At 40.7% G+C, this 25,525-nt stretch overlaps 1 protein-coding gene across 3 annotated transcripts in view; it reads left to right on the top strand.

The window, feature by feature from the left end:
• Positions 1 to 526: 526 nt before the first annotated feature.
• The window catches only part of itprid1 (ITPR interacting domain containing 1), a 147,488-nt gene continuing 122,489 nt past the window's right edge, over positions 527 to 25,525 (top strand). For all 3 annotated transcript variants that reach the window (XM_048529826.2, XM_048529827.2, XM_048529824.2), the window contains exon 1: positions 527 to 638. The gene's annotated coding sequence lies outside the window, so the exon portion shown is untranslated. The remainder of the gene's footprint in view (positions 639 to 25,525) is intronic.

The raw sequence follows: 25,525 nt of genomic DNA, 5'->3' as shown, positions 1-25,525 counted from the left end.
AATTCTGCCATAGCAGATGGTGAAATTTGAATTCTGTTAATATCTGGAATTAAGAGTCTAATGATAACCATGGAACCAGTGTTGATAGTCAGGAAAAACACATCTGCTTCATGAATATCCTTTTCGGAGCTGTCCTTACCTCGTCTGGTCTACACATGACTCCAGACCCACAGCAATGTGGTCAACACTGAACTACCCTCTGGGCAATTGGGGATGGGTAACTATATTTGGTGTGGACCAGTGATGGCCATATCCCATGAATGAAGAAAAGTTAGAAGAACTTGTAGGAAAAACTTGTCAAGCTTACTGGCTCCAGTTAGCACACTTCAGATGATATGACATACTGGGTGTAGCAATCAATCTTAGAAATGTTTAATAAACAGTTCTCAGTACACTCCGCTTCGGAACAAGTTTGATTTCCCTGAATTTAAATAAAGTAGGCTGAGCTCGAAGAGCTATCCAATAGGATTTGTGGACTTGTGCAAGCTAGGTAAAAAACAGGAAGAAGTCCAATGAATTCCTTGCAAGCTCTGAAGCAGCTGTGAAGTTTTTAGCATGCAGTACAGTGGGCGATATTTTATAATTTTATCTGCCTCATTTCACCACAAGAACAGAACAGACCTGTGAGACTATCTCAGGTAAATTTATTATTGCTGCACTTCTTTCAAAGCTGCATGAGGCTGAACCATGGCTTTAGTTCCAAGAAATGAGTGTTTATGTCAAACTTCAGAATGGTATGTTTTAATTATGTTCTCTTTAAAATATTCAAAGGCTTTTGTTAAAAGTAATTCAGAAAACTTTCAGTTTTTTGGACGAGTAAAATCTTTTTAAGAACTGTCAAACATATCCTGCAACTACAGATTCCACCATAGCTACAAGGTGGCTATTGTTTTAAGTGGTTGAAAACAAAAAGGAAATCAATTTTGATCCTTATTTCCTTGATAATGTACAAACGATCCCCTCACAGCTTTAAAGGACTCCAGTTTAGGTACTTTGAGAGATTCAAAGAATGGGGCACTTCAGGAGGAAACAATAAATGTTCAGAGACAACTTAAGTAACAAATGGTGAAATAAAATCGTGAATAACAAAGTGCTTCTTTCCGAATAACCCAGTGTATGGATAATTATGACTCCCCATCTTAGAATACTTCACCAACTTGTAACTTCAAGAGTATCCTTACTGGCTCTAATTTCTGGCTGAGTATTAATAATGAAATGAACGGGAAACTTTTCTCATATTTCATCAATGCTGAATCCATGCCTCTGTAGTATTCTCCACCTGATGTATGAGAAGCTGCAGAATATTGCATCAAATCTCATTTTAGGTTCCAACTTATTAATTAATAGATTACAAAGCAAATAAATGATGTGAGATGAAACCTGCTCGTCAAAATAAGGCAAACAATAATGGTTCATGCCCTCCAAATTATGCTCAAATGTTGTGACTAACCTCTGTGCTTACATAATTGTTCTTTTCTCATAATTTAGTTCATTTTTGTTGATGGATTTGACATGAAGATACCGAGTTTATCATCTGGAATGTTTCATAGGGTTCCAGTGAATATGTGAGTGGTTGCTAAGGCTGACCTGTGGCTGGAAGGCTGTGCTGCAAACTAGGAAAAGATAATGCAAATATTTTAGTTGTAGGGGAGCTGCTGGCTCAGGGATCCTCTCTTGTCTTTTCTCCCTGCCTCTAATGTACATTTTGAAGGAACCTGCATTTTTAAAATTTGGTTGTCTCTGGTCAAAGCCATGCGGTGTGAGCTTCTCATAGTCCCGGAGTCAATATCAAAACTCCTAACTGAAGCTTTCTGAATGCTATGTGTTTTTTTTTGTCTTTTGAGCACTGTCTGTTAAAGTGCCAGAGTCAAGCACTTTGTGGAAGATTCATTTTCATAAATGAGTGTCTGGCATTCTGACCACAGGACCAGCCCAACTCAGTTGAGGCTGTCTCAATATGCTGTAGATGCCAGGAATGCCAGGTTGGGTGAGCTTCCCACTGTTTGCTATTTTGTGCTGTCATCTGATCTTTAGAAGTTTCTGAAGGAAGCTGAAGCATTTGTGCTTCATGGCATGATGCTGGTACACAGTCCAAATTTCGTACTTTTGGGGCAGAGTGGGAAGAATTATTGCTCTATAGACTTTCAGCTAGATAGCAGGCTTCCTCCTCTTCTCTCCCAGACTGATTTTCAAAGTCTGTTGAAAGCCATACTCACTTTGGCAATTCTTAAAAGTGTCTCGTTGTTCATACAGGCTGCCCAAAAAAGTGTGTTGCCGTGATAATTGCCTTATTCACTGTTTGCAGGTTCTAGTCATGGACTGAGACCTTAGGCTCAAGATAGCATTTTCCTGGAGCAGTTCAATACATTGCCCAAATTGTCTTCATGCTAACAGTACGGCTGTGGCAGTGTCTATATTACAGAACAAGTCTATGCTACTTTGCACATCCAGCTCCGAAGTAGCAACAGGCCATTCTATTTTATTCAGTCATGGGACTGGGTGCTGCTGGTTGGTCAGTGTTGATTGTCTATTCTTAGTTGTCGTAGAGAAGATGGTGGTGAACAGTTTTCTTGAACTGCGAAGTGCACATGAAAGTTTGTAGCAATTAGTACAGCTAAGTATCAGGGAGCAGTTAAGAGTCAACTGCACATTGCTGTCGGTCTGGAGTCACACGTTGGCCAGATCAGGTAAGGATGGCTCATTTCTTTCACTGAGTTTTTCCAACAATCAGCAATGGTTTCATGGTCAGCCGTAGATTCTTAATTCCAGATTTTAAAATATTGAATTAAAATTCCAACATCTACCAAGGCAGGATTCAAACCCAGATCCCTGGAACATTTACCCGAGTTTCTGGATTAATAATCTAGCAATCACATCACTAGGCTATCAACTCCCCAAGCGCTGTCATCAACAAATAGGAAATTGCAAAATGAACTTGGTTCAGGCCTCCTGTGTTGTCTTCTGTTGGAGAGAGACTGTGATGTTTGTCTTTTTCACTTTGCTTCATGTTTTCTTTCTCACCTGTGGTCATATTGTGTATAATGGTCATGTTACTTTTTTTTCCTTCACTTCTCTACTCTGCAACTAAGGATTGTACCTAGTTACTCCATAATTCTGATGGTGCTTAAGTGGCGACTCTTTTCACTGTACTCATTTGAGTACATGTGACAATAAAGCTAAGTCAATTCAGCTCAGTTCAATTCTTTACCTGGAATTACCTGAAACTGTGTGGCATCTCATCTCTGCCGTACCTGATTTTGATGCCACAATCACTAATTGAAGGCATCAGAGAGCATAGGGAGAAAAGCGTGCCGTTGAGAGTTGGTGCTGGCCTGAACTCCTACTAATCTCTATTAGTGGCTGGAAATGGGTCAAGGGAATTCACTATCAGCTGATGTAATTACATCATTAGCTTTATTATCACATGTACTCAAATGAGTACAGTGAAAAGAGTTGCCACTTAAGCACCATCTGAAGTTTGGAGTAACTAGGTACAATCCTTAGTTACAGAATAGAGAAATGAAGGAGCGAGTCATGGACCTGTTATACCATTTTGATCAATTTCTGAAGCCAGCTGAATTTCTCCATTACGGATCACATGACTGAAGTGAAATACCTTGTTCAGGTCAATAAACATGATGTAGAGATCCATGTTCTCTTCTTTGTGTTTCACCTGGAGTTGTCTAATGGCAAAATCCATGTCAGTGGTTCCTCCACCTGTTTTACTCTTAAACTGCATTGGCTCTTTGGCAGCAGATCCTAAAAGATGAAATGAACTAAATGGTTCAGAAGGATCCTGCTAAAGATTTTACCAATGTGGGGAGTAATGGAATTCCTGAATGAATGTTGCTTGGTGAACCCCTTTCAACCTGAGAATGAGAAAGGGGCATCTTTACATTCTTACAGGATGGTTCCTTGTTCTCATAAAGACTGAAAAAATACAGAGTTTCCTGTTCAGACATTGGCCTCCAGCCTTGGTAGATCTTAAATGGGATAGAATCAGCTCCTTGATCTTTATGCTAGACAAGACATTTGGAAGCTTTTATCATTTTTAACACCTTAGAAAGGCCACAAAGAGAGCACGATAACCTGTGCAGTTGTTTCTTTGTTTAATTGAACAAAGAGTGACTGAAGATGTACTCAAAATGCTCTTTCACTGACTTGGGGTCTTTCTCTGAGCAGTGTTGACCTGTTAGCACTGAGGATAGGTGCTGATCCAGTACACTGGGGTTCACAGATTTCATGGCATGGTGGAATCCTTTCCAATCTCTGTGGTCTGCATGTAACAGAGGTTCACCTGCTTTCTGACGCAGCTAAGCATTTGCAATTCTCAGAGTTTGTATTGGATAATTGTGTAGATAATTTGGTAAGCAAAATTACATCAACTAATCGGCAGGTTTCAATTCATTGGAGCAAGTTCTCATCTGTAGAAAAGGAGCTCATGCAAATCTTTTCTCAAAGGTCAAGTTAATTTTTCCAGTATAGTTTAATTGACATAATTATTCATTGAAACAGAAATTATGTTGGATGCTTTTAAGTAAGACAAGGGTATTTGTTAGGGTAAATTGCAGCCAAGCCAAAATGAAAGAGTTTGAGAAAAATGAAAGGATCACAAAAGAGAAAGAAACAGCAATTCCCGGTGAACATTTAAAACATGTTAACCTTTCAGCACTTATACATTTCCTGGCCCATAAGCAGTGTTCAAGTAGCATTTCAAAGGCACCCCAATCCAAGCATTCGCGTCTCATTTCAGCTGCCATTTTTCTCAACGTAGGAGAAATCTGAAATACAGCAGATAAACCTGAAACTATTGTAAGCTTCATTACTTTATTCAAATAAATTATTTGCCCCTTGAGAACAAGTTAGTTCACCTCTCACAACCAACCAAGCAAAATGACAAGATGGCACATCGGGTGAAGTTTGGGATCTAGTTTCTGATTTTAAACATTCTAACTTCCCACCACTCTTCTGCTGAATCAGTGGCTCGAGTGTTCTTTTAGTTTGGTGTCCTGGCACTAAGTTCTGCACTTGGTATGCATGCAGGAAGCTCTTACAAAGTTAACATTTTAATTTCCATATCTGTTTTTCTGAATTGCACACTTTTCAAATTGATCTAATCTTGGTCAGCTTCTGAAGAATAGTCAAAATGGTGATGGATTGTGTATAAAGCCTGCTCTTATTTTTGAGCATTTCAGCATGTGCTAACTTTTCTGACCAGAATATGTACTTTTTTATTTCAATGATGCAAACATTCCCGAATACATTTAGTGGAGTAATGAATGCTCTCACAAATCTCTGTACACATGAAAAGAAAAATGTATTGCAAACAACAAAATATTTGAAGGCATTGTTTAAATGTTTGTATGTTATAGATGATGACCCTCTTTTTTTCTCCTTCATGGTTTTCTCAGCTCTCAATTTTAATGTAATTCTCACTTAAAGGTAAGTAAAGGTCACTGTAGTTCCACTCTCATTACAGAGTGAAAGACTACTAGAAATGAGTTTAATCTGAGGTCACCACATCTCAGGTGACGGGAAAGGCATCTCATTTTGAGAAGGCGAAATGTTCATGGTGATCTCAACCTGTACGGAATTGAACCTGAGCGGTTGGAGTTAGTCTGAATTGCAAACCAGCCATTGTGTCAACCTCTGATAAGATTAGGCCGTGGCACATATTAAGCGTTTAAAATCTAGTGCATCCAACCAGTCTATGGGTCATTGTTTCTCTGTAACTAGCAAACATGAACCAAGTATCTATTCATGAAATGCATCATTTAACAATGAACAAAATCCATCTTTATTGCGCAAGGGTTGGAAATACAGAGGACATATACCAGGATGATACCACAGGTGGAAGATTTCAGTTAAGTTTCCTGGTTAGATTTCAGAAAGTGGCATTCCTTACTTTAAAGCAGAGAAGATGATGGATGGCCCAACTGAGGTTTTCGGTAACATGAGGGATTTCAGTTCAGCAAATAAGGAGAAACTGTTTTTGCTAGCCAGTGAGTCAGTAAGTAGGGGTAATAGATTTACCGTAATTGGGACCAGAATTAGAAAGGAAATGGGGAGGATTTTATTTTTCACACAGAAGGTTGGCAAAATTCAGCCCTGAAAAATGGAATGAAGGAATTCCAAAGAAATTTGCAAAAGGCCATTTGTAATGTTCTTGTAGACGGCTGCTTTGTGTGGTCTGGTGAAAAGCTAGGAGTGTGGAACTAAAGTGGTTAGCTCTTTAAAAGAGGTGGCAAAGACACAATGTGTTCTAAGTTTCTCTGAGGGTAACTTTAACCTCACTGCTGACAAGAAGACAGTCTGATTGGATTTTCCAATTATACTCTTGATTGAATTAGATGCTAAATAATTGGTGGAACCCATTTCTTTCAAAATTATCTTCTATGCTTAGCTGCCCATTAGCGTGTTCTTGAGAAACTACCCCAGCAATGGCGTCAACATCTGAAAGTAGAAAACAAATAGTTTAATGGAGAGCTCTGGACACGAAACTATTTTATTCCTCCTCCTGATACCAATTGAAGTGATCAGAGATAATGGGAACTGCAGATGCTGGAGAATCCGAGAAAACAAAGTGCGGAGCTGGATGAACACAGCAGGCCAAGCAGCATCTCAGGAGCACAAGAGCTGACAGTCTGGGCCTAGACACTTCATCTAACCCTTTTCTGATGAAGGGTCTAGGCCCGAGACGTCAGCTTTAGTGCTCCTAAGATGCTGCTTGGCCTGCTGCGTTCATCCAGCTCCACACTTTGTTATCACCAACTGAAGTGATGTGTGTTTTGAGAACACTTTCAAATATTTCAGTAGTCTGTTGTTTGCAATGTATTTTTCTTTTCATATGTACAGAAATTTGCAAGAGCATTCATTACTCCACTAAATGTATTCAGGAGTGTCTACATCATTGACTTACTGAGTATAGAGATGCATTAGGTGGATTAGATGATACAGCTCACATAAGAGCAATGTGGCCGTAGTCTGTGGGTGAAAACGGCTCACATTTAATAGCCTCTGTAGAGTAGTTAGTAGTAGTAAGTGTGTCATCCATATTCATGTTTTATACCCAGCAGCCCCTCAAGTAAGCATTTCACAGAATGCACACTTTATTGCTTGCAGAACCTTTACACTAGTATTTCTAACTCCTAGAATACTGCCTTTGGCATCAACGTGAAGTTTAGGAGAAGCAATGAAAACAAAACACTGTTTAGAAACTGCTCTATTGTTTGGAATAGGGACGTGACAAGAAATGTATTTGCCAGGCAAATGTGATCAGCTGATAATCTTTATCGTTTAGGATTAGATTGTCCCCTGTGTTTGAGTCTTTGCCAAAGTAGCAACTGTTCTGTGTGAGTCAGCTTTGCGGTTTGCAGAAACAATGTACTGTGGCAAAAAACAACAAAAGGACTGCAGATGCTGGAAATCAACAACAGAAACTGAAGTGGCTGGGAAAGCTCAGCAGGTCTGGCAGCATCCATGGAGAGAAATCAGAGTTAATGTTTCAGGTCCAGTGACCGTTCCTCAGATCTGTGGATGCTGGCAATCTGAAATAAAAAGAAAGTGTCGCAGCACTGGTGGCGTGTGTTCATAGAGGAACAGTTAAAGTTTCAATTGATGACCCCTCAGCCTGAAATGTACACGTTGTTTCTCCATCTACAGAAGTTGCGAGATTGCTGAATATTTCGAGTATTTTAGTTCGGTTTCCTGAACTGTGAGCTTTATGTATGTTTCTATATTTAGTTTTAGTTTTTTAATAATAACGGGCTTTATTTTTAACATGGGAAATCGATTATACAATTTATATATTATGTAATTGCAAAATACGTTTCATTAAAGATTCTCAGAATTATTTGTTGCAATATTGATACAATATTATGGTTATACAAGAAGACATGAAAGCAGAGACTGGCATATTATCTTGTCAAGCCTGTTCCACTATTCAGTAAGATCAGGATTAATCTTTTACCTCAGCTACATCTTCCTGCACTATCTCCATATTTCCTAATTCCCTTAGCATCCAAAAGTCCACTTATCCCTGCATTAAATACACTTATTGACTATGGATTCACCACCTTCTGGGGATAGCGAATTACAATGGTTCATAAACTTCTGAATTAAGAATTTCATCTCACTCCAAAATAGTTTTCCGATGAAGGGTGTAGGCCCGAAATGTCAGCTTTTGTGCTCCTAAGATGCTGCTTGGCCTGCTGTGTTCATCCAGCTCCACACTTTGTTATCCCAAAATAGCTGCTCCTCCATTCTGGGATGGCGATTCCTCCCCGTCCCCCGACACCCCGTCATAGTTGGGGACCCCCAGCAAGGGAAATCCTTCCAGCATCTACTCTGTCAAGCCCCTCAAGTATTTTACAGGATACCATTTTCCCCAGCACTTGGCGAAAAGTCAGTGGGGAGCCAGCTCGCAATCCTGACATTAACCTTAAAGCAAGTTAAGGCAAAATTTCTCCCCCTGTCTCAGTAGGTAGTACAGCCTTCAGCACCTACCAGACAAACAGATGACCAGCAGCTCTCCAGTGCCACAGTGAGTGGTGACCAGCGGTGGGATTACAGTCAGCCCCATAGGAGCCCAGAGTGAGTTCACAATTGGGCAATTTTGCTGATGTCTGCCAGCCTGCTGCAGCATGGAAACGGGATGGAGATTGGGAGTAGGTGTGGTGGGGTGGGATGGGGTGGGGATTTGGGGGTTGGGGTGTCACTAAATAGGAGCATTTCCAAATGGCTTGTGAAGCCTGCAAGAGTGTTTCTTTCCTATGTGTGACACCAGCCCATGCAACTAAAGGCTTCCTGCATGGCATGGGCCTCACCCTGCCACAGGAATACCCATGCTAGCAAGATGAGGCTTTTTGGTGCCCATCCACTAATTTATCCCAAACGCCACACACAAATTCTCAATTCCTTTGTTTCAAATCAATCTCAAAAACAGCCCAAACTTCGTTGCATGTCACTTGTGTAGTGTGATGGGAATCAGGTTGCGCTATTTCCAAAGTCGCCTCAAAGTTAATGATTTTATAAAAGTACACAGAATTCTCCAAATTACTTGTTTTTGTTTTGACCCAGATGGACAGAAAGCATGACCAGGTTTCTCTACTTAACAAGAATAATCATTGGTTACAACTAAATTGATTATAGCTGCAGGTCAACATTTAACTCTAGTGGTTAAAACTCAAAACCTCTTATAAACCCCCCCCCCCCCCCCTGCACAAATACAGATAGGTACAGAAAAAAACAAAGATGCCACAGGCAGAGGGAGATGCTGAGAAGGCAGTTCAATCGTCCTGTCTATGGTATTCACTGAGATGGTCCTTTTTCACTTGTCAGGGCTTGCTGCTCCTCAACCTTCCTGCTCCAAGAAACTTAATTTTCTTGCAGGAAGAAAAGATTCTCTGGTTTACCTTCTAAAGTCTCTGAAGTATTGATTAAAATCCACAGCTCACAGCATCTGTTGAGGGAAATAAATTGGCTTTCTTCAGGCTTGAGGTGGTTTTTACCGCAGTAAATGGATAACCATGGAGGGATATGGATCAAATGCAGGCGAATGGGACTAGTTGAATTGTGAAAACTGGATGGCATGTACAGGTTGGGCCAAAGGGCCTGTTTCCATTCTGTAGACCTTTATGAATCTCTATGGCCCAGTCGGCCTAAGAGTGGGCTGGCATCCCAATGGTTGCACTGCAAACAATCTCCCCAGAAAATTTCAAATAGATTGGGGACAGTTGGGTAAGAGGCAGGAAATACTCTCAATATATTGTGCCCCCTCTATATGCATCAGTTCAATCATGTCTCATTCATCTAAATTCGAGGGATTTAGAGGTATGGTCTGGGCAAGATTTACCATCAGAAAATGCCCTCCTCCCAATTGGGTATGGTCTCATTAAAGCTCTGCAGAATTAATCAGGCTTCTTTATTCATAGTCTTAATTCTAATGGATTGGAATATCACAATTTTATATTCATTCAGTGGAATGGATATTTTTGATTCTATTAGTATTGATTGTCCTTCCCTAGTTGCCTCTGAGAAGGCCATGTTGAGCAAACTTCTTGAACTGCTGCAATGCATTTGGTGCAGGTGAACCTCAATGCCATTAGGGAGGGAGTTCCAGAATTTTGACCCAGCTACACTGAAATAATGGCAACACATTTCTGGTTCAAGATAGTGAGTGGCTTGGAGGGGAATCTACAGGTGAGGTCCTTATGTACTTTCTGATCTTGTACTTGTAGATGAAAGTAGTCGTGGATTTGGAAGAAGTCTTGGTGAAATTCTGTAGTGCATCTTATAGATGGTACAGAGTGCTGCTACTGAGCATCAGTGGTGGAGGGAATGGATGTTTGTGGGCATGGTGCCAATCAAGTCGACTACTTTGTCCTGGATGGTGTCAAACTTCTCGTGTGTCATTGAAGCTGCAGTCAACCCACCATGTGGGGTACATACCATCATGGTCCTGACTTGTGTCTTGTACATTGTGGACAGCGTTTAACGAATTAATGTGAGTTATTTGCTGCAAGATTCCTTGCGTCTTATCTGTTCCTGTTGCAAGAGTATTTGCATGGCTAGTCCAGTACTGTTTCAGGGCAGTGGTAACCACAAGAATATTATACCTTTCTTATCTGCTGTCCCTGCATGTTAACTATGTGTACAAGGCACTAAAATCTCACTTATGGCTCCATTTTGCAAACTCTTTCCATTTCAAAAATGGGCTACAATCAGTCAATACAAGGGAATCTTGGCTACTAGTTGGGGAGCCAGCGGGGAATCCCTGTCAGTTCTGGTTTGTGAGCGTTTTGGTACCCTGGAGCGACTTTATGATAACATCAAGGAGCAGCTCTTCGTTGGGTATACATAGCATAATGTGGGTGGACTTAAGAGAGTGAAGAGTGAAACACAGGCAGAGAAGAAAGTGGAATAGACCAGTGAGCATGTGGCGGCCATGGTCCGGTCTTTCAATAATGCCCCAGTAAGATTAGAGCCAGACAAATCCCTGAAAACCATGTATATTTGTATTTAGTCCTTGCATGTATTAAATAAATGACTTTTTTTTTCTCTTGTACCAGTCTGTCTTCAACCCAGTCCCCATGGGTGTGGGCATAAAAAACACAAAAACAAAATAAATTCTTTTGGGGGTGCCAAAAATATTAAGTACTCTTCAGGTACATAAGTGGAAATTGTTGGGCCTTCCCTAGGACTCAGAAACATTGTGGAGGGCCTACAGACCAGTCAGAGACCAGCAGACTCTTGCCTGGGAGAGGGTGTCTGATTGTCACTATCGTCAGTGCCAGAGGGAGCAAGGTCAGCTTCCTGTAATGTATCCGGAGGCCTAGCATTACCAAAATATCCCTGACCAATGGTAAATGAGGTTGGGATGGGGTCTGCAGTGTACACGTTACCAGAGAGGAAATATGGTGTAATGTATAGATAATAAAATGTGAGGCTGGATGAACACAGCAGGCCAAGCAGCATCTCAGGAGCACAAAAGCTGACGTTTCGGGCCTAGACCCTTCATCAGACCCTCTGATGAAGGGTCTAGGCCCGAAACGTCAGCTTTTGTGCTCCTGAGATGCTGCTTGGCCTGCTGTGTTCATCCAGCCTCACATTTTATTATCTTGGAATCTCCAGCATCTGCAGTTCCCATTATCTCTGGTGTAATGTATGTTGGGTTAGAAGCAAGGTCACTTTGATGGCTTACAGTGGTCTCCCATTGTGTGACTGCTCACCATGATCAGGTACACAGTCCTCAGGAAGAGTAACTCCCCCCACCTCTGATACCCGTGAGGCTGTTGGCATACCTGACAGAGTTTTACCTAGCAGAATTTGGGAAGTATAAGAAACTGACACAGCTGTCTCTTCATCCTTGAACCACTGCTGAATACGATGAGGTTCAGGGCAATGATAGTCAATTGTCTTATTAACCAGTCTAATAGACATCCTTGAGGCAGGAACCATGTACCAGCTCCTTCCAGGCTTGAACTTTAATCAGGATAGTTATGCTGCAGCAGGCAAGTAATGCAGAGTTTCCCCCATGAATGAGCGAACCCTTCAATCACGGCATCATGGTTCCTATCACATGAAATCCAGCCAATTATTTTACTTTTTTATTTTTCTTACAAAAGTGGACAACTTCACATTATTCCACATTATACTCCATCTGTCATGTTTTTGCCAATTCATTTGCCTATATTAATCCTTTCGGGCTCTTTGCATCCACGTTATGATTTATTACCCTATGGAACATGATATTGTCAGCAACCTCAGTAACATTACTCTTAGTCCCCTTAGCAAAGACACTGGCATTATTACTTATGCCTTAGTTATGACCCTTAAAGTACACAGTCTGCCTACATGAAAGTGACTTGTTATATTCCTACTCTCTACTTTCTATACATGAAATATACCTTTAATTGTATAAACCCTTAATCATTTAAATTACAAGAATCTTCACCTAACAAGTCCTCTATTCGAACTCATCGATGAATTTGGCCAAAGTGTGGAAGAGGCATTAAGAGGCTGTTAATCCAACTAATATATTTTAAAATTTAGCTCCAGACCCTTCAGCTTTAGCATTTGGGTGTTGATTAAATGCTATTTTCATGGAAGAGGCCCCTTCCTGCTTCTTACTCTGAAGTGTAGGTGCTCTGGCTAGTATACAGCTGCACATTGCAGAATGTGCAAAAAGACAGGAGGCTTAGATTCTTGAATTATATACTAGAAATTTTGGAGGATGAGCTTTTGGTGAAAGATGCCCAATCTGTTGCCCAACTCTCCTGTAACAGCTTGTGCTACTCTACTTGGCTTCAAGGTATCCACGAATATTATGGATGAAGTCAGGTGGCACTTGTTCAATTTTGGTGAAATAGTCACTGAAGATAACAAAAGTAGGACAGCAGTCTCACAGCTTAGCCAAACAGCAGCCTGACTGTCATATTCACAAAATCATACCTTACACACAGTGTCCCAGACAATACAATCACCATTCTTGGATAGGTATGCCCTGTCCCACTGGCAGAAGAGATTCAGCAAAATAGTGGTAGACAATTAAACAATTTTATGAAGTTCGAGGTTCGACAAATATCCCCATTTTCAACAATTGAGGAGCCCAGCATATCTAGGCAAAAAAACAAGGCTGGAGTATTTCTAACAATCTTCAGCTAGTAGTGCTCAATGGATAATTTGCGTCAGCTCCTGCTGATGTTCCCATCGTTACAGATGGGCATCTTCAGCCAATTCATTTCCCTCCACAGGACATCAAGAAATGGCTGGAGCCAACGAGTGCCCAGAAAAGGAAACAATCTGGCAATAGTACTGAAGACTTGTGCCCCAAAACTTGCTGCTCTCCTGGCCAAGCTATTACAACACTGGCATCTACCCAGCAATGTTGAAAGTTGCCCAGATATGTCCTGTACACAAAAGGTGGGACAAATCCAACCTGGCCAATTACCGCCCCATCAGCCTACTCTCAATCATCAGTAAGGTAATGGAAGGTATCATCAACAGTGTTATCTAGCATCAGCTGCTTTGCGATAACCTGCTCACTGATGCCCTGTTAAGGTTCTGCAGGGCCACTCAGCTCCTGAACTCATTTCAGCTTTGTTTTAAGCATCGGCTGAAGAGTTGAATTCCTAAGGTGAACGGGCAGTGAGACCCAGTGAAATCAAGGCTATATTTGATTGAATTGGCACTAAACGCTCTGGCAAATCTAGAAACAATGGGAATCAGGGAGAAACTTGCTGCTGTTTAGAGTCATATCATGCACAATAGTGGATGCTTGTGAACGAAAACCAAGTTCCTGGAAAAGCTCAGCAGCGCTGGCAGCATCGGTGGAGGAGAAAACAGAGTTATAGGTCCAGGTCCGGTGACCCTTCCTTAGAACTTCTTGTGGTTATTGGAAATCATTCACCTCAGGTGCAGCACATCATTGCAGCAGTTTCCCAGATGATGCACGAGGCCCGGCCAGTTGCTTCATCAATAACCTTCCTTCCATCATAAGGTCAGAAGTGGGGACATTCACTGATGATTAGAACGTAGAACAGTATAGCACAGTACAGGCCCTTCGGCCCATGATGTTATACCAAACCTTTGCCCTAAGGTCTATCTAACCTCCACCACTACCTAATACTATCATCCATTTGCCTATCTAACAGCCACTTAAATGCCCCTAACGAGGCCGACACTACTACCCTCTCCAGCAATGTATTCCACGCCCCGACCACCCTCTGAGTGAAGAACCTACCTCTGACGTCTCCCCTATATCTACCTCCACTCACTTTAAAACTATGCCCCCTCATAATAGCTACCTCCACCCTAGGAAAAAGTCTCTGGCTATCTCTGCATTGAAACAATGCTCAGCACCATTTGCAACTCCTCAGGCACTAAAGTAGCCCGCGCACAAATGCAGCAAGACCTGGAGAATACGCAGCTTTAAGCTGAGAGGTGGCAAGTTACATTCGTACCACAAAAATGCCAGGCAAACATCGCCCACAAGATACAATCTAGCCATTGCCTCTTTATATTCAATAGCATCACTATCACTGAATCCCCCACTATCAACGTGCCGGGAGTTTAGATTGGCTGGAAACTGAGCTGGACTAGTCATACAAATGCTGTAGCTGCAACAGCAGGCCAATGATACCACAGGAGACAAAGCAGCTCATTGGATTGGCAGTGCATTCACAAACATTTCCACCCCCGATGCTTCACAGAAGCTGTTTGAGAACAGCCATTAAACTTACCTGCACTGTAGAAAATGAAAGGAAAAAAGTCACTCTGAATACTGTCAGCCAGCTACCATCAAAAGGCCTAGGCCCGAAACGTCAGCTTTTGTGCTCCTGAGATGCTGCTGGGCCTGCTGTGTTCATCCAGCCTCACATTTTATTACCATCAAAAGGAGCCAGGACAAAAGAATTTCAATCAACCAGCAAAGCCAAAAATCTCAATCAACTATTCAAATACCAATGACAACACGACGACTACCATCTAATGTAGTGTTTGCAATGTTCTGTCATTTATTCTTCACAAATGACAAGCTGATCTGTACATCTCTTGTGTTTTCCTTTGGACATATTCATTATTCCTAATTTTTGTTCATGTATGCTGCGTTAATATTTATTCTTGTGCTCAGTAACTGATAAAATCACACTTCTGTTCTTTCAAACAACCTGTTAAATTAGCTGCTTTTGAAGCATGAATTCGTTTTGTCTGAAGAAAGGTATCCACAAAGGAAGAGACCATATTTACGTTCACCTTTCTTGCAATCAGCTAGTGGGGCTGGCTGAGTAAACAGGGACATTCTTCCTCACACTACAGCTTAACAATTTCAGTATTCTGTCCGGAGCTGCGCTGAGTTTGGAGACTTCACCAGAAACTGGTTAAAACAGGATTAAACCATATTTCACATCAACACCCCATATTGGCCACCTTAGACCCCAAAATATTTGGCAAAACTTACCTTCTTTATAGGTATCAATGCTGATATAAGTCCGAAGATGTTCCAAATTTGCTGCAGCTATCTTTTCCTGGGACTATTCAACAAAACTGAAAATTATCTCTGCTCTGTGTTTGAAGCCTAAAATATACAGACTAAAACCTTCTCACAATTAGGCGTTTTTTATTCACTAATTGAAGATACAAATGGTGAACTTGATTGTCACATATCTGTAAGAATTAATTTACTCTGTTACATGGAATTTACAGGAATCTGACCATGAGAGAAATGTCACAGATTCTTGGTGCCCTGCTCTGCTGGGAAGGCAAACAGTGCCAAATTGAATCTCTCTGCATGTGGTACTCAAACTAATCTCATTCTAAGATTATTTGTTTCAAAAGATAATTGTCAATAAGATCAATTGCAATAAAGAAGTTTACTAGCCGTTGCATTTTACTTAAGAATCTGCAAGTCTCTGTATTAAAGAGATACGTAATCGAAACTAAACAGACCTCCCTTACTTTCATGCTAAATCATGTTTATTTATATATTCCACATATTTAAAATTTAATATTACCACTAATTTCCCTAGGCTCCAAGCTCTGAATACCCTTTCTACAATTCTCTGTCTCTCCACCTTTCTTTCTTTTAAGGGCCCTTCCCTCCCACCTCCTAGACGGGACACAAACTATCCATCTTTTCTCCCACCTATCGGCCTCACCCATCCCCACCACTTCTGACCTAAAGTCACCTATCACCGTCCCACCTCCCTTCCCCAGCCCCACCCCTCTTCTCTGTATATATTTTGGAGGTCCCTTCCCCCTCCCCATTTCTGAAGAAATGTCCTGACCCAAAATGCCTCTGATGCTGCCTGGCCTGCTGTGTTCTCCCTTTAAAATCTATCTCCTTATCCACATAGGGTCCAAACATTATTAATGTGAACAAGATCAAACAAGCCAGTTATGTTATTGTAAAAAACCTGACTGGAACCTCAAATCCACATACCCCTGACATTTTTCAGAAAGAGAACACCAAATATCCAAGCACTGAGGAAGAGAAAAAAGCTGCCTCATCTATTTTAAATGAGTGACCCACAATATTTAAACAGATTGTCCCATAAAAGGAAGCATTCTTTCCACAACTACCCATCGGGATTAAGTCACCTCTCAATCTTCTAAACCCCAGGGAATACAAATCTAGCCTATCCAAATTTTTCTCATTCCAAGTTTAGATAGGTGAAGCTTCTCTGAACTGCATTACATCCCTCCTTAAATGAAACCAACACTGTAGGCAATATTCCAGATGTGGTCTCATCAGTGTTCTATATAACAGAAGCATTATCTCCTGACTTTTGCATGCAGTTCCCCTTAGAATAAATGATAATACTGTTAGCTTCCCCTCTATTTTATGATGTAACCCACGTAGTCTTTTGTAGGTTGAATGACATGAATTATTCTATTAAGTAGTCATGAAGTTTTCCAAGACATATGAGCTACAATGTTTGCATTGCCTTTTATAGTAATTGTGAGACAAAGATGAATGATTTAGTCAAATCCTCAAGTGTTTTCTGTTCCGTTTTGATGCTTATATATTTTTCTTTGTGAATCGTATTCTCATTGGACTAATGGAAAACAAAGAGGCATTACTTTCTGTATTGTCAATTTATTATTTACACAGACAATGTTGAAATGGTGTTAGAAAATAATGTTTAGTTGATAAATGGTTACTTTAACATTGAATCTCACCCATTATTGAATTCACAACCTGGTGTTACATACAAATAAAATCCACTACCTTGTCCAAGAGTTTAAAGGCGTGCTTCCAATGTTTAGTTGAAAAGAAAAGCTTTTTAAGGATTTGCTATCCAGTTGCAGGTCCCCAGCACTGCCTGGCCTGCTGGGAATGCATATTGGAAAACTGCTTAATTAGTTTAGGATTGGCTCATTAATCAATTACCAAATAGCTTGCAATCCTAATGTTGAGAGATGTGCTCGAGTGCCTATGTCATTCAATGCCTTCCAACTCCAACATATAGCAGGAATTCTCACTTGTTCCTTACTTAGTAGAAGGCAGAGAAAGTGATTGCAAGCCTGAGGACTTAGCTGTTGTCTAAAATTAATTGTAGCATTCAGTGTAATATGTTTTTAAACCTATTAGGGCAACTGGCTATCTGAAACGAGGGAAAAAAATTAACAAAACATATTTCACTTAGGACAGATGGTGAAAATCAAGTAAATTAGATTAAAAAGATGCTACAACATTAATTAACGGATATTTCCATAAATACATGAACAGATGTGTATTCACTGAGAGGACTGACTTTCGACATACATGTTGTCATGGGAAACTTAGCTAAAAGCTTCCAGTGCACAATTTGTACCAGCTGCAGGTGACGTTCTTATTGGCCAGAGTCTTACAATGTGTGTGTTTACATCTGTCTCTTTATTTTTCAATAGCCATGATTTTGTTACCTTCAAACTTGTCTATTTCTATGCATTCCTGGCCAATCAAGAATTTTTACATTTTACCCTCCATAACTTTGACATTTTCCAACAGCCTACTGCCTTTTTATTTGTTTGCACCAAGTCTTTCATCTATCACTCCCAGGTCGCTGTGTTTAAACTTAAAATAAAATTAATAAGACAATACAATGAAAGGAAATGTAGAGATTGGAAGAACATGCCGCCCGCATGTTTATATCTTATGGTTCACAGAGAGCCTGGTATAAATCAAAGTCAAACGCTGGACGATCATGCTCCAATCAAAATCTTTAACCGTTAGAAATACAACTTTCCACAATGCAGCTATAATCTGGATGACTCTGAAGTAAATAAAACTTAGATTTTTAAGACAGTCCTTTAAAACCAATTTCCTTGACCTCAACTGGCTTAATGTCTTCTTATGTACTTGGTATAGTGCTTGTTTTAGAAAGCATTTTTACTTTAATGGCTCTAGATAAATGTAACTTGTTGTTGTTGTACTTGTTTCTGTCAAGTCGAAAAGGATGTTTCTAACTTTTAAAGAGCCACAGATATCTCTTGATATTGGTGTTGCAGGTAATAGTTCTTTGCACACAGCATTAAAAATGCTTCCATAAAAGAGAATTTGGAGTAATATTTACAATTAACATTCAAAGGAATGAGGATTACTAATAAAAAGCTACAAAATAATAAAAAGTAGAAAGTTCTTCAGTTCTCATAAGGTGGACACATTTAGTTACATTGAGTCTACTGACAGCAGGACTAGAACTGTATGGAGACGGGGTGGCTGACTGCACTCTATTCTGTGGTAGCCAATATACCTGATATTCAAAGTCAAGAGGGCTGCTCCTGCTGTGCGGGAGGGGTGGGAAGGTTATTGTCATTTCTTCAAAGAGGTGGAGGTCCAGGTGCCATGGTGATAAACCCAGCCAGGCAGGCGCACACACCCTGCAATTCAGCCGTATCAGTTAGGCTGTGGGAATGGACATGCTGGAAGATCAACTGTTGCTGCAAACTGCTTCTGATCTGACCAGCCTTGGAATGTTAGAGCCAGCTGCTATTTTTAACCAATGTCCAGTACAGAGAATGTGTGGCTAAAAGCCAGGGAGAGAAATCACAGGCACTGGTCCTTTCTTTGTTTCTGGGCTTCTTAATGCCCATGCTCAAGAGTCTCTTCACAATGCATTTTGTGATCTAAAATAGAGCAGCACATGCACTACCATTCAGCTATTGAATCTGTGCCTGTCCGTTTGACGACAACTCCAGTCAGTTGTAATCCTACCCTTTCTTTCCCTATATTTCTTTCTCCAAGTATTTATTCAACTTCCTTTTGACCTGCATCCATCACAATATCAGGGAGAAAGTACATTTCAAATCCAAACCACTCTTTGTGATAATTTTTTACATCATGGTTCCTCTGGATCTTCAGCCAATCAGCTTAAATGAAGTTAAATCTGAGCGAAAACAAAAATATTGTTGGAAAATTTCAAACAAGTCTGGCAGCATCTGTGGGGAGAAAGCAGAGTTCACATCTTTGTCTAATGACCTTTCTTCAGGAACTGGAGCTGAAACATTAACTCTGATTTGTCTCCACAGATGCTGCCAGACCTGCTGAATTTTTCCAGTGATTTCTGGGTTTGTTTCTGATTCTCAGCATCCACAGCTCATTTTTTAAAATATCTGGGCCAGTTGATTATTGACCCTTCAGACATTGGAAACAATTATTCTGTTTGATCTTTCCTTAATGTGCCAATCACTGTCTGATTTCCTCGACCTGCTTGACACAGCCCCAGCTTCTTTGTGATCTCTCACCTCTGGAGTCATTCTAATTAGTCTCTTCTGAACACTTTGTCAGAGCCTTCATATCCCTCCAGCTGCTGGAAACTGCGTTCACAGTAATGTTGAACTTTTTATTTAATATAGGTTCAGCAAACCATCTTCACTTCTGTACTCTGTGTTTCTTCATAAAGGCCATTTAAAAGCATAGGTTTCAGTATGTGCACGTATAGCTCTGCAACACACTGAACAGCTTCTATCAACAGCAATGCATTTTATGATCTCACATTGCTAACGTTAATGTTACAGCCAGTTCTGATTCTTTGAACCTGGCCACATTGCCAGGAATCAAAATAATTTTTAGGGGTTCTTCTTGCGACTTTCTTCAGGGCTTCTTTTAGGTTTTCAGGGGCTACTTTTTCATTCTCAGTTGATCAATTATCAAGCGATGCAGTAATATCATAACAAGGTACTTGTGTTGTGTTGTATTTGGTTCACACAAAAGCAGAATTAGAAATATTCATTAATATTCTCAATTACCGACACTCCATCAAACTTAAAGCCACAATGCACAAGGAAGACATTTAATTTCTTAGACATGACAGTATTTAAATTGACACAAGATCACTGGCAGAGGCAAAACTCAGCAAAATATTGATTTCTTTTTTCAAAATAACTGACACACACTTCTACACAATAAAAATCCATCATTCTAAACACACGTCTAGTAGAACTGGTGTTGTCAAACTCATGTGTTTTATTCCATCTGCACAAAGCTGGAAGATTTTAAGCAAGCAATTACTACCTTATTCACTAAATCTTAAACCTCAGATCTTGATCTAAATTTGATATTGACACAGTGTTCATTAACAATAGCATCACTTACATTTTTCCCAGATTGTAAGTCCTGAAATTGGACAGTCATGAGCTGGAGGTTCCACATTTATTTTTCATCACCTCTGTAATTTTAAGTTTTCTTGTCTCCCAGTTAGATAATTGCTCATTTCGGGATGAAAATAAAACTGCCCATTTTCCTTGTGACATCCCTCTCCCTGCAATGTGGCTTCCTTATTTCTTCCCAAAGCCCTCTTCTCCAGTTTCCTTCTAATCGCCTTCTCTTTTATAATCTTCCCCTCACAGCCTCCTTCTTTCTTCTACTCCTCTCCACAATCCCCAACCTCACAACAGGTCACTGCATGCAGATTGAGCCGACTATAAGGTCAAGGTGAGATCCAAGTGTTAATGGCACCCTTTGAACTCAGCTGACTGGAGAGGTGCGCAATGCAAACATTTGTGTTCCAATCTTCAGCACCAAATGGAAGGAGTAGACTGAATGTGTGGGTTTCAGTTCATACTGTGAAGTTATACAACCAGTTGCAGGACATTTTGGAATATCGTTCACAGTTGACATAATTGATGTTTTGTAGGTGAACAGAAAGTTCTAAGATAGGTCTTGTCATGGATTAGAGTGTGTTTGGCTGAATCATGAGTAATCTCCCACCAAGGCAGAAACAGGTGAGTCAGAAATGAGAGAATGATGCATTGTTGCAACTGGGCCTGTATATATTCAGGGCCTGGAGACCTTCTGGATGCCAGAGACTGTGGGTCTGCAGCTTGGTTAGGAGGGAGTATGCCAGGTTCAGTGGCAGTTACACAACCAAATTTCATGAGGTGGAAATCTAGAGAACCTGAAGGAACCTTATTCTGTCTCCAATCAGTACACATTGAGGGTCTTATAGGCCAGGTTACAGGCAAACCATTCTATTCCCCAGCCAATTGCAGCGGGTGTCATTCATTTTTCTGTTTATCCTTGTTGTTGGATGAATCTGGGTCTTGCAGCTCAGTGCATGGCAATTTCTCACCTCTTTAATGCATAATGTTGTGCAGCAGAACACAATGACCTGAAATGCTCCACTTGAGCTCTCAAGCAAAAGAATCTCATTTTCAGCAATCTGATGGCTTGGTGTATTTTTTGCCCAAGTGAGCCAATATACCTCCTACTTGTTGCATTTTATGTTGCATCTTCACAGGTGTTCATAAGCTAACTGCTCTGATGCTATGCCCTGCTGCCGAAGAGTCACCTCTCCAGTCCCGTAGGGAAAGCAAACAGTGTAGCGGCTGAAAGTGACCCAGAATGTACGAATCAGAAGTGTCTCTGAGAATTTAGCTCGGATCAAGGTGCAAAGGGTTCAATGCTGCTGAAGGGCAGAATATTAATGTGTCTTGAGTGGTTTTGGAGAGAAGCAGGGTGGAGTTTTCTCATTCTATCCCTTGTCCACACTTTGAAAATGTGTCCCTAACATTTTTTTCTCCCCTTTATGTAAGTCTGTCATAATCTTGTACACTTCTGTCAGATTTCCTGTCAACATCCTTCATTCCAGACATTCCAAAAAGATCTTACACATGAAATGAGGCCCTTCAGCCTATCCTGTCAGCTGTGGTCATCAGTGATCGAAACTAAACCCATTATCCAGCAGATGGTCTCTAGCCTTATAAGCTACAGCATTTCAACTGTTCAACTAAATTGTTCTTAAATGTCTGTGGGATCCTGCCCCAATCGCCCATTTAGGTTTCCGAGTGATACTTGAGGCTAAATGGTCCTCTGTTTGAAATCATTTGGTAATATTTATGGTGCTTTTTCTTCAAACCTTTACATTCTTTTGAAACTGTGTGGCTAGTACTCTAGTTGTCTAACTGGAGTGCTATAAAAGTTCAATATAACTTTTGTGATTTGCCTTTGCTTATTTAAGATCCCAAATATTTGCCGGTTAATCTCTCGCTACGTCCTGCCCCTACAAAAATCTGTACAAATTAAGATACCCCTGTTCCTATAAACCTTTTCATGATCAGACCATTTAAGTTTACATTGTCTTCCCATAGCCTTTCCACCAGAATGCATCACCCCACACTTCACTGTATTGAGTTCCAATTGTCTCCCTATGCTGTTTGCCTATCCATTTGCGACTGTGGTTGATTGATATCATCTTCACTATTAACTACGCCTCTGATTCTATGAGCCCCAATTTCATTAAACAGCCTATTGTGTAAATTTAGGTAGACAACATCCATTGCATTTATTTCATCCACCTACTTTGTTCTGTCATCAGAAAACACAATCTAATTTATGAGGCATAACCTTCCGTTTACAAATTCTTGCTGATTTTCAAATTGACAAAAAACACTTTGTTTTCTTAATTTAGACCTACAGCAGCGGAAGAACAAAGGCCCTTTGACCGATCATGTCTGTGTGAATCAAAACATCCACCTTACAATCCTAATAGTGATAATGGGAGCTGCAGGTGCTGGAGAATCCAAGATAACAAAGTGTGGAGCTGGATGAACACAGCAGGCCAAGCAGCATCTCAGAAGCACAAAAGCTGACATTTTGGGCCTAGACCCTTCATCAGATCCTCTGATGAAGGGTCTAGGCCTGAAACGTCAGCTTTTGTGCTCCTGAGATGCTGCTTGGCCTGCTATCATCATCCAGCTTCACACTTTGTTATCACCTCACAATCCTAATTTCATTTTCCAGAACTTGACCCTGAACCTTCTATGCCTTGTTTGTCTGAATACATTTTAATTGTTATGAGAGTTTCTGTTGGTACCACACTTAGGTCTGTGAGTTCCAGATACCCACCCCTCTCTGGGTCAAAACGTTTTTTTTCATGTTTCCTATAAATGTTCTGCCCCTTGCCTTATACATATATGCCCCCAGTCATTGATCCTTCCAGGAAGTGTAAAAGTTTCTTCTTTTCTACCCTATCAATGCCCCTCATAATTTTATGGATCTCAATCACCCTCTAAATCTCCTCCTGCTGTAATAAAAACTTAGAACACTGTGAGGTTATCACTTGGACAGGGAGAAGAGATGTGCAAAGTATAACTTTAATGGTGAGAGGTTGGAAAGTGGAGAAATACCTTGGTGTCCTTTCAACAAGTCACCGAAGGCTGACATGCAGATATAACAAGCTACTATAACCTCCTGGTATCTGGCACAGCTGGGGTATTTGGTATGGGATGGTGGGGTTGGTGGCTGCCTGTTAGTGGAATCACCTGCTTCCATCAGAAATGCCAGTGGCAGCTGGGAGGACTCAACTTATCGCTGCCACAAGATGATTGTGTGTTTTGAACACCAGTGGCCAGGGTCACTCACTAGTACCAGTATATTTGGCCACGATGGGTGATTCTGTCTTCATGGATTAAGGTCAGTTTGAACAAGCTTTAAGAAAGAATCTGATCCATTATTCCCTTCCAAGAACTAATACCGGTAAAGCCTGTGTTAGCTGGATCCGAAGCATTTGGAATTTCCCTTTCGAATCTTGGATCCTGATTGTATGAGAATTCTGAATGCTTGTGATTGGGTAACAATAACTGTGTCAGAAAGAATGGTAAAATTGAGACTTTAACAGAAGCAGATTTGAGTATAGGAGTAGTGAAGACATGCTTCATTTCTATAAGAGCTTGATTAGATGTCACCTGGAGTTCTGTGCGTACTTTTGGTCTCCTTAAGACTTTAGATGACCTTCAAACTTTTGTTTGAGCACATGGTCCAGGAAATTAGGAGCAGAATTTCGCCATTTGAGACTCTTCAATATTCAGTGAGATCATGGATGATCAGAAAACCTTCCACTCCATTTTCCTGCCTTATTCCTTATGAGCTTTGATTCCACTGGTGATTGGAACTCTATCTCAGTCCAGTGCATATGTAATCACAGAAAAGGTATTATTTTCATAAAGGAAGTGCAACAAACATTCACCGAAGAGAGATTGGGCATACTGGCCTTTTATTCTTTGGAATTTCAAAGAATAAGCGGTGAGCTCATTGAAACCTAAAAAATGCTTGAAGGGATAGACAAGGTAGATGTAGGTAAGATGTTTCTCCTTGGTGGACAGCCTAGAGCCAGATGGCACAATTTCAGAATTGGGGGGATTGACATTTAAGACTGAGATGCGGAGACCAGTTTTACATAGAGGGTTTTGAATCTTTGGAATTTTCCACCCCGGGGCTCTTAAAGCTCAGCATTTGAGTATGCTTCAGGTAGAGCTGATAGGTTTCTGATTCCCCATTCCTTTATTGGTTTAGTGTGGGTAATAGGAATTGAAGAGTTCAATCAGCCACGACCATATTAAATGGCAGAGCAACTTAATGGGCTGAATGGCCCACTCCTGTTCTAAGTTCCTAGACCTTGGTGCTCAAACAAAGCAATGTAGCCACAGAAGGATGGCATCCCATAACTCTGCTGAGTGTGTGAGTATGCGCTAAGAGAACACGGGATAGTGTAGGGGGACGGGCTTAGATTAGTTCACAGGTCAGCACAACATTGAGGGCTGAAGGGCCTGTTCTGTGCTATATTGTTCTATGTTCTATGTTCTAACAATCTGAAACATACAGAGAGTTATAACCCCCAGGTAAGTGTAGAGTTATTGAGTGCTAAGAAAGCAGGCTAAGAGCTATAAGGCACATCCTGTGTATGTTCCCCTGGGTAGGGCAAAAGTTGGAGATGACCCCTCAGCTCCAAAGCAAAAGTGTTGAAAGATTGAACTGGTGTGTGAGTTTGGTGCAATAATGGGGAGGAGGTTGCTGATTCATCTATGCTGACTTACGTGGATGAATGATGGTGGAGGGTGGTGGCCATGGACAATGTTGTTGTGAAGAAGCAGTTACATGATAGACAGGACTAGCATTTAGCAAGGGGCAGCCACCAGCTACCTACACTGATTTACATGTTAGGAATATGGGCTGAATCGTTTCTTGGAAAGGAGAATAAAATTGATGCATAGAAAAAGCAAGTTAGGGTGTTAATGAAATGTAAATATATGAACATGAAGTAGTCAC

Source organism: Stegostoma tigrinum, chromosome 5 (genome assembly GCF_030684315.1).
Source record: "Stegostoma tigrinum isolate sSteTig4 chromosome 5, sSteTig4.hap1, whole genome shotgun sequence".
NCBI classification, from domain to species: Eukaryota; Metazoa; Chordata; class Chondrichthyes; order Orectolobiformes; family Stegostomatidae; genus Stegostoma; species Stegostoma tigrinum.
The sequence above is the reverse complement of the archived record's forward strand: the minus strand, read 5'-3'. Positions and strand labels throughout refer to the sequence as shown.